Consider the following 10,419-nt stretch of genomic DNA (forward strand, 5'->3'; position numbering starts at 1 on the left):
TACTTAAAGCTGATTGGTCGAAGCAGGAGCAGCGGAAAACAATCCAAAAAATCTAACTTTTGTTACATCCAATTGAGAGAAAAAAACAAGCATCTTTCCTGTTCACAAATGCACAAAGCAGTTTCTTCTATGCGTAAAAATGTAGAATGGATTAATATTAAAAAAAATTTCTGTTGAAGTATGTTTGTTTTAGTCTGTTTGGGCGCTTCACTTTTGGCTCCACACAATGTTGTTCTGGAGTTGATCTGAACCATTTGTGGATCAGATAGATTAGATGATTTTAGAAGAATTATTGGTGAGAATTATTCTTGCTGGCCAGGGTTAATAGATTGTTTCAAAACTTTCAGTAGACAAAGCGGAATTCCATTGTTATAAGTGACTAACCTGGTAAAAGCACACCAGCACTACTTTCAGGTTTGCAATTGATAAAAACACCTGTGTATTCCCTCAGTCGTCCAAATATGATCCAAGATATATGAAAAGGAAAAATTCAAATCTGTCAACTGGACGAAAAGTTGTTGGAGTGAAGACGTTTTGCTGCTCATCCAAGTTGCTTCTTCAGTTCTGGTCAGATCACTGGACAGATACCGTATAAGGACTGGATAAAAAGCTAAACATTTTCACTCCAACAACTTTTTGCCTAGCTGACAGATTAGAATTTTTCTTTTACAGTTTATGAAAACATTTAAGTAAGTGCGTAAGTAAGTAAATGCAGACAGTGCTTCATTATAGTCATCTTGTTTAAACACTGCTGCCTTTCGGGCCAAAACTGAATTTACTTTACTACATGAAAAAAAACGTACAGGTCCTCAAATCGTTCGCTTCTTTAGTTCAATTTTTCACAACACCTTTCTTCTCCAAATGTTGCTACTTTCTCGACTTCTGATCAGTCCTGACTAAAACATGAGATGATGGTAATGCTCCCGAGACAGTGCGCACACTTTTTTAATGAATAGTGATAACTTTGCACCGCGGCAAAAGTCTCCGAGCCTATTCCAGACTGAGGCGCTTTGATTAACAATGACATCAAACCTGCTGCCAGTGTTTTAAAGTAAATCTCTAAAACCTACATTATCCCTCCTCTAATGCACTGCTTTTTGCTGAATTGTGCCGCGCCGACTCCTTTGATGCAAATTTCTCCTCCAGCCTTCTCCTGCGTTCACGGGAGAGATGCCTAATTTATCGGAGAATTCAGATTATATCACGGAAGCAGTCCATCACTTTCTGTTATCCCACATCTCCTTGCCCGTGATTGCCTCATCCACCCAGGTTTCTGTTTTTGCTTTGAGCTCGGCCACACCCATCTGGGAGCTAATTAGCCTAAAACGTATTACCAAACAGACTTCTGTGTCCAGCTATCTGTTCCAGTCACTCAGCGGACTCGAGTCTACCACCTTCATGACACCTGCTTAAAAATGCACCCAGTCTGAATGTCACTTTTGTTTATTGATTTTTAAATCTCGTAGAAGACATATTTTGCAGCCCGTAGCGAAGACCGTGCGCGGGCTGTGACAGTAATTTGACCTTGCAAGTCCATTTTAGATAGCCGTGATGCCATTTTTTGCTTTTTATTTTTTTCCAGAGATGCCTATCTGGTGAATAAAAAGTGTTTTTGTAGGGAAAAGGTCACGGTGGAACTGGTATTTAAGATTGAATGTTCGCTCAGCAGGCGAACGCGCGCAAAACAAACTCCGCATTGCAACTCAGTGTGTACATTTTCGCGAAAAGAAGAGATCAATCAATCCCGGGCATCGATATCCGCTTGCATCCCTTTAGCCGCACACGTTTGCCGACTAATGAAATCTGCGCATGGCTCCCCTCTTATCGATTTCAGAAGGGCCTAATTTGCCGCTAGAGATCAGACCGCTCCCTCTCCTCCTCTCTCCTCCTCTCTCCTCCTCTCTCCTCCTCCTCCTCTCCCTCCATCCCTCTCTTTCCTCCCTCATGGCATGGACACACATACACATCTCATCACTTCTTGCCGTGTGGAACAGCCATGCCTTGGGCGCAGTATCGAGCAGGGGCTGCGGCAGTCGGGGAAATCCTGGAGGGCAAACTGTTTAGTGCGCTAGCCGAAGTCGTTAGATGTGATTAATATTGTGCCGAGAGGTGGTGAGCACCATCAGAGAGCTCATCATAAGCACGCATCACCTGGTTACTACAGATTAACATTTGCACGTGCATTCATATCTGCCATTTTGTGCCGAACCGTCTGCCATCAAAGCTGAGTGGATGGACTTGTCAGCGTGGAAGCTATCAGGGATCACGTCTAATAACCATAGACTACAGGCCTTATAAATTTAATGACGACACTAAAAAGCAATTTTATCATTAATTGAAAATATGCATTGATTTTCATTTGAAGAGAAGCGTTTTTAATCATACATCACTTCGACTTCCTCAAAGTGGCCAGTCAGTTCTCGCTAATAGTTTATGTTCTTAATTATATTTTAAATCAGGAAGTTGACAGAGTAATTTCTCTTTGGATATGCTAATTTAAGCTTGGTGGAAAAAAAATAAAAAACACACTTATTTTCTGTCAGAGAAGCATATCCTCTAAGGAAATCTGGAGATTATTTTCATCTTAACAAGGAATAACTAAAAAGGTGTACATGTGAAATTGCACAATCATGCAGCCACTTTTTAAATATTAGCAGCTTCAGCGTGTCATAATTCACTCATTATAAGACTTCATTTTCACCTTTCATAATTCACATGCAGTTTTTAAATATCGGGAGTATGCCAAGCAACCTGTGCCCTAAGAAAAGAAACTTTTTGAAGGACACGCAAATCGCAATAATAACAGTCGTTGATCTGGGAAGTGAACTCACAACCTGATTGAGGAACTATTTTGCACACCACATGACTGCACATTGATAAATTGCTTTTAAAATAAACAACTAAAAACTGCACAGCTGGCCAGTGGCACAATGTTAGATCGTTCGCCAACAATTCATTTTTGACCATTGCATATACACCTTTGCTATGACCTTGGTTAAAGTTCTTTGCCCACCTTATTTTCATATGGTTGGTGATTGGTGGTAGTTGGGGATGGGGACTAATAATCAATACTCAGGGCTGGCCCAGCCTATAAGCACACTATGCAGCTGCTTAGGGCCCCGCGGCCACTAGAGGGCCCCCAAGAACATTTATATTGAAAATAATGATTGAAAAGTTTTTTTTTTTCTGAAAACTAAACGGCGCTCGGGTGTTTATACTAGTCTAAATATCCCTCTTAAATGATTAGATGTGTTTTATTTCAAGAAACTAAATATTAGCTGCCTACATTTGTTTTTGATCCCGGCACTGGTGTGGACAGCTCTGTGTTTACACCGGTGTGAAGGACCCCTCCCCTTGAGGTGTGCTCTGTGTGCACTGAGGCAGCAGAGGGACATTTGAGTGTTTTACAGACTAAAATACTTTAGTTGGTGAAGTTAAGTTTATCTAAAGTACGGGACAATGTATGAAGAGCCCAGAGGAAGATCGTTTTGGGGACAGGACTTTTCAGAGAAGACTCGAAATATATCCCCACTTTACACCATTGGACCTGCAGGATAAAACTGAGACTGAACATGTATAATTCTGCAGACAGGACACACCTCAGAGGAACAGAGGACAGCAGGTGAGTCTGTTTATTACACTGGCTGTTTTTGGTTGTGGCTCGTTCTTTTGTCTCTAAACATCAGATGATGTGAGTGTAGTTAAAGCATCACTGCTCCTGTGTCAGATTAATAACGTTGATTATGACAGAAACCTCTATTATATCTGCTGAACGAAAGAACGACCTGTGAAGACTCCTGAATGCGCTGTGAATGCTCATATAGATGCACAGATACCATGTTTTGAAAAACGTGTACGACTTAATTTTGAGTACTCGCCGATACCGAGTAAAGATAAAGATACCAGACATCATTTGTACTGGTGTTTAATTATAGTAGTAAATCTAATTCATTTCGTAGGATTTTCATAATATAGACTGCTTTTCCATCTTAGAATACTTATCTTATCTACTGAAATCACTGTACTCAGGTATAATTCAAATATAATTTATTTAGATAAGCACCTAGCTTAAATATTTACCACTTCTTTACAGACTGCGCTCCGAGCTAACTGCTAACGCGCTAACTGCTAACAAGCCACTGTTAGCATAACAGTGACTGTTGTGTTACTTTTACCACGGTTACACTTTCACACATATGTACATGCTATAGGTGTTTTTAAAGCTCTGAACCCGCCCTATTCAGTCGCTAAATGGGTTTATCAATTATGATAAGTTACAATGCAGCACAAGCAAATAATCGCCAGCGCCACTTAGCAACGTTAGCATGCTACTATTGTAAACACAAGCACTGCGCTGATATCCTCTGTGAACTATAAACGCCTTTAAGAGTCCTAACTATTTGTATATTTCATGTGACAGTCACATATGATCACAGCGCTTAAATGTGCAGCTTTATGTCCAGAGCTCACTGCTCTGTGGAGAGATGAGCTGTGAGTCAAACAAGAGGCAGCACCGCTACAGCTGGTATCGGCTCATGGTATCGACAATCCATTGACGAGTACGAGTACTGGTATCTAATACTGGTATCGGTATCTGTGCGTCCTACTCGGTAATATGCGCATTTAGGCAAAATCTTGCATCCAAAGCCTGACAGTAAACAAAAAAATTGATGTGATACTAAAATCCTCTTATTTGTTGTTCAGTCCAAATGATCTGATGATTATAAATCTGATGTTATGTGCAGGCTGTTTCTCTTATGCAACTCTTAACTTGGATCAATACTTTGTACTTTTTGAGTGATATGATTTTGAAGTAAGTGTACTCTTGCTTAAGTACATCGTTTGGCTAGTCTATCCAGTTCTGCATTTTATGACATAAAGATTTGAGAAATGTAAGCCCACTTTAGTCAACTGGAACACATTCAAATGCACCAAATGCACCAGAATTTTTTTTATTTCTCTGGCAGACCATCCTTACTTGCACATTTATTATACTGTTATGTGGCTATTGCTGTTGTGAGCCTCTAGAATTTTGGTTGTGTTGATGTCTTAATATTGTCAAATATGAATATGTGGCACTGAAGGGCAAATTCAGCTTAGGGCCACCTAAAGGCTACAGCCAGCCCTGTCAGTACTAGGCTAATTTTGTGGTTGGAGGGATTCAAATGAATATATTTAGACAAAAGGGCTTCAAATAGGCTCTAAAGGACAAACATGACGGGATCAATGGAACATACTGCTGCTGGTCAAGTGTTTTTGATGCAATACAAAAAAAAAAAAACAACTAAAAAATGAAACAACAATTGATGCTGGTCCTAAAATGTGCATATGCTAATACGCATTGATATTTACATAACAGTATCAATACCCATATTTGCACTAAGCTAGTACCAATATATATGGATATTTTGATATTGATACTTCAATTCTATAAAATATTAAATACAAGCTGCTCTTTTATTCTACTGTATTTAGTTAGATATTTTTCAATTTGAAATCTGCTCATTTTGTACATGTCCATTTTGGTGTGAGTGGAGAGATACAAAACACTTGCATGTACAAACATCAGCAAAGTCTCAGTATTCAAAATCACATCACGATCGCACTTTATAGTCACACTTTAAAACCCGCTGACTTTTAATTATAAATGCGCCACTACGACGACACGGCTTCATGTTTAAGTCCGTACAATATGGCTAAATGGTCCGGTGACAGTACAGGGCACCAGCTGTTTAGTCAAACTTCCTGTGAGCCTGCCCCCCTCCTGCGATACAGTGGGTGGCTGTGGTAAGACACGCCGAATGCAAATTGTACCCAGACAAGTGCAATATCTGTGCAATGTGTCATCTCGCGGTTTCAGCTGTGAGCACAGTGCGAATCTTGCCTGATGCCTAGGACGCCCAAGCATGGCAAAGACAGCTTAAGATTCACTCAGCCAATGTAAAGAGCCACTTCTATAATAGTCTGTTTTTTTTCTTCTCTCCCACCACCAAAGAAGCCTGGGCTGTGATTTGAATTTCATTAAAGCTATCAAAATGACGTCTGCTAATAGAAGGCAACAATTAGCACGTCACCGCAGCCCACAAATGAACAGATTGAGTAGGAAGCTTTCACTAGCAAACAATGTGACATTTGTAACAGTCAATTCATAATAATAATAACAATAATACAAAAATAAGTTGAAGGATTGGAAAACATTCTGTACGAACTGTATTTTTTTATGTCTTATTATATTTTATCTTTTATTTTATGAAGGTGGACATGTCTCGCATATCAATTTGAATGAATAGTTTCCTACAAAATCTTTAAATAACATCTAAAACTTTTAGAAAAAAAAAAAAAAAAAAAATCAATTGACCTTGTAAGCACTTAATACCAAATTTCATTATATTATGACTACAGACAGTCTGTCATTGCAACTGATGTGCAGCAGGAAATGTCATTCAATGTGATGTGCCACAAGAGTAAAATGGCTTGATTTAGTCCAACTGTATCAAAGTTTGACAATCTCCAAAATTGGCTTGCAGTATTCAGTGAATATAAGGCACTACTATTAAGGGCACAGTGATGACCTGGCTACTGTAGCAAAAAGGAAGTTAATGGTGGTGTTAAATACTTTGAGCGTTATAGCATAATTTAACAGCTGTATAATAGACATAGGATCATAACGTTATGGTTGATCAGAGATTTTGCTGGAGTTATGGCAGTACAAAACAAGAGGAATCTGGAAGCATATTCGCTTCACCATAAAATGAGCAAGTATAAAATGGCTTTCAGTTTGGAAGTGATTTAGATGTGTTGTACATTATTGGCTGCATGCATTTGGACATATTAGACATTTTTGTGATATTAATTGCCATTTAAATATACTTGCATGTTGATAAATGGTCACATGTTTAACCATTCACACACACATTAATAGACCAGTATACGCAGACACTGAAGGTGAGGTGGTTAAATATCTTGCCCAAGGACACAACAATTACATTCATTTGGGGAAGCTGGAATCGCACCACAAGTCTGTGGGTCGGTAGATCTGACGTCTCTATCAATGATGTTTATGTCAATGTATTCGTAGTGAACAAAATTTGGCCACAGAAATGCTTTGGATGGGTTATGGATTTAAAAACTGTGTAGGATTTTCAGGCGTCTGATCTGTGAAATCTGTGTAACTTTCTGTCGGAAACTGAAATGGTCAATTTTTTATGATATGTATCCTTTAAAACAAGTTTAATATTCAAAAGTTTAGCTAATTTTACTAGACTTCAGAAATCCTAGCCTAACTCGCTTTACAAGTTTATACATTGAATTTCCAACATTTTATTCTCTACTAAAAACAATTGTGCCTGTTTTAGTCAGAGCTCCATCTCCTGGTTGCATGTTTCCCTTGGCTGACTCAGACTGCACCTCCATGCTGAGCAGAAGATGCACAATCTGTCGCTCCGGTTGCGGGACAGCTGAGGTAGAGGGGCCCGGGGCATTGCCTGTGGAGCTGCTTTCCATCAGCTCACCAGAGGCCCCCATGCACACTCCCTCTGCCCACAACCCACCGCTCCTCTGGGGCCGGGGATACATGATAGCGCTGCTCAGGCAATTGGAAAAATTCAATAAGAATCAAAGAGGGAATTTGTAAACCTGGCTCAGATCAATGTGATGTCAGTCTTGTAGGTTAGTGGTTGATTGGTTAAGGGGACATCGCTCCTCTGCTGTCGATAAGGGATTAGCATGGAACACGAGCCGTAAAATGACCTTCTGTACAGTGTCTGAAGTTGGCAATAAATACTCTTTTACTAATAAAAAACTAAATTGCAGTTTTAAATGGGTGGGAGATATTGATAAAAAAGTATATCTCCTTCTGATGCCAGTAACGACATTTAGTTAATATTATGACAATGCAATTCAGCTTCAACACAGCATTAATAAATTCAAACAAACTGCCTAACATATAGCAAATTAAATAAATATGAAAAAAGTAAATAAAAACAGAAATGGTTTCAAGTTCAAATATTGCACATAATATCTCCATGAAGGCAAACATGTGGTGTACCTTCCACTTTTAGTACGGTCTGAAAGTGTCTCGAATGTCTTTAATGAACACTACCGGCCCATTTTAAACGTGTGGTACCTGAGTTTTACAGTCCTAAAAACTTGACAAAACAGAAGTAGTTCATTTTAAATATTTTGCACTTCTCCAAAGCTATTCCTCACTTACGTATGCATTCTGAACAACTTAATTATTCACCATGATGAGTTTATAAGCGATTTTCCCAACTCTAGAGACCAGAGTTTTGCCTTGACGGTAAAGCTAACCACAACTAGCACGCTAAGGTACATTTTCTGATGATCGCACAATAAATTGCTTTCTAATAAGATGCAGACGACACGCATCGAACCTCAAGAGCTGCTTATACCTTATATCTGTAGTGGGGCAAGACAAATTGTATCAACTAAGGAGTATTTACACACCGCACTGTGATGATTGGATAAGAGAGAACACAGAATCAGGCTATAACAAAACTGCAAATCATTTCATACCAAACGTTCACTTGATGCTGTGATAAACCACCATTATTTGTTATTTCTAATGGCAAACAGCAGACTCCTGAAATGGGTGTTCAGTTCAGTTTGGTTTGAGCTGTTTGTAGAAAGAGTCAAGCAATTCCATACAAAATTGACAACACAATACGATGCTCAAAAGGAGTAAGCAGAAGTAAATGTACTTAAAAGACTTCCATTTCCACTCTTATATTGTACAGCTGTTAACTATTGACACCAAGTAATACACAGTTAGAAGTTAAAAAAGTAGCAATACACACACCTTGCCCTTGTCTTGTGCGTAAAATGTAAACGCAGGCCAACATTATCCCTAACTGTGCCCAAAAGCGCTCTGAGTAGGGTTGTCAAAAGTATCAAAAATCAGATACTATTCAAAACTAAAACAAATATCCAAACTAGACTAATTTGAGCAAGTATCAATACAGCAAAAAATCACATTAACAGGACAAAGTATAAGCTTTCCTATAGGCAACAGTTCTGATTTTGAGATTTACCAGACATCATACTACTAAAAAAGGAGCATTTTTTTAATCCTCATTGTAGTATCACAATCTGTATCAAGTATTAAAGTATCTTACATAAAACTGACTCTTGTGAGCTTTAAGCCATGTCAGAATGTTGCTACCTCCTCAAAAACATACCTGGAGTCGTGTTTTGTTTCATACACACATGTTTGAGTAATCCTGCATTATTATAGTCTGTTTACATCTCCAAAGCTCAAAATGCTCTGTTCCACCTTGCGATGACATGAAGCGGTAATTTTTAAGTTAACAACTATGTTTTATCTTTAGTTCAGTAGAGACTGGCATTTCCAGGGCTGAAATCATCCAGATGATTCTAGTGAAGGTGTATGGAGATTAAAAACACTTTGCAGCACTTCCTGTATTACCTCGTGACATCACAAGGTGGAACAGAGTGTTGACTATGTGAGAGAAGAACTCAGTCTAAATATGCAGGATTTGTGCGTTGAATTTTAGTACCGTGACAACACCAACTCTGAGGTAACCTGTCCGGGTACTAGAGCCAGCCAAAATGTCACTATAGCGCCTCTAAGCAGTGCATTTACTTTATACCACAAAAAGCTACATTTCAGTTATAGCGACGTGACACTGCTTTTGGCATTATTCACAAGTCCTGCGAGCTCAGCATTTCCGTGTAATGAATCAGTAGCGCTCTGTGATATACTTTCCATATTTATGTAGCAGAAGTCATTAAAATCTAAATCCAGTGTCCAAGGCAGCAGTAAAATTGACATGCAAAGTATGTTGACTGCTCAGCCTTTTTCTCGCGTTCGGCTGTCTCTTGCTAGTATTGCGTGGGTCTTTCCTTTTTTTTCCTTGTTGTCTAAAGTGTCGAGTTCTACTATTTTGCACCGCTCAAGTGCTTTTAAATCGGATGAACACAGCTCCGTTTGCTCCCTGATCAAATGTTTGAGGTATGACTCACTTGAACACAGCACAATATCAGTCTGAGCAACAGTCAGTTTGAGCAGCAAAAATATGAAAAACCAAAAAGAAACAAAAGAAAACTTCCAAAATTAAAACTGAGGCATTGTGTTGTTGAAAAATATTTATACTCTACAGTTATTAGCAAATCTCAAACTGTTCAGACATTTGGAAGTGTCTTAGGTGCCTTTAGTGTCTTGCGAAGGTGTAAAATATTGGCATGCAGTCAATATTTGTGAACTATGATTTAATTTCTTTCTAATTTCCATCCATCTTCTTCCACTTATCCGAGGCCGGGTCGTGGGGGCAGCAGTCTAAGCAGGGACTTCCAAACTTCCATCACCTCCTCCAGCGAGGCCTGTGTCTCCCTGGAGCCTCCTTCCTTCTTCTTTCAATTTTTGTTTTTACATTTATTTGT

This window comes from Periophthalmus magnuspinnatus, chromosome 3 (assembly GCF_009829125.3).
Source record: "Periophthalmus magnuspinnatus isolate fPerMag1 chromosome 3, fPerMag1.2.pri, whole genome shotgun sequence".
Lineage (NCBI taxonomy): Eukaryota > Metazoa > Chordata > Actinopteri > Gobiiformes > Gobiidae > Periophthalmus > Periophthalmus magnuspinnatus.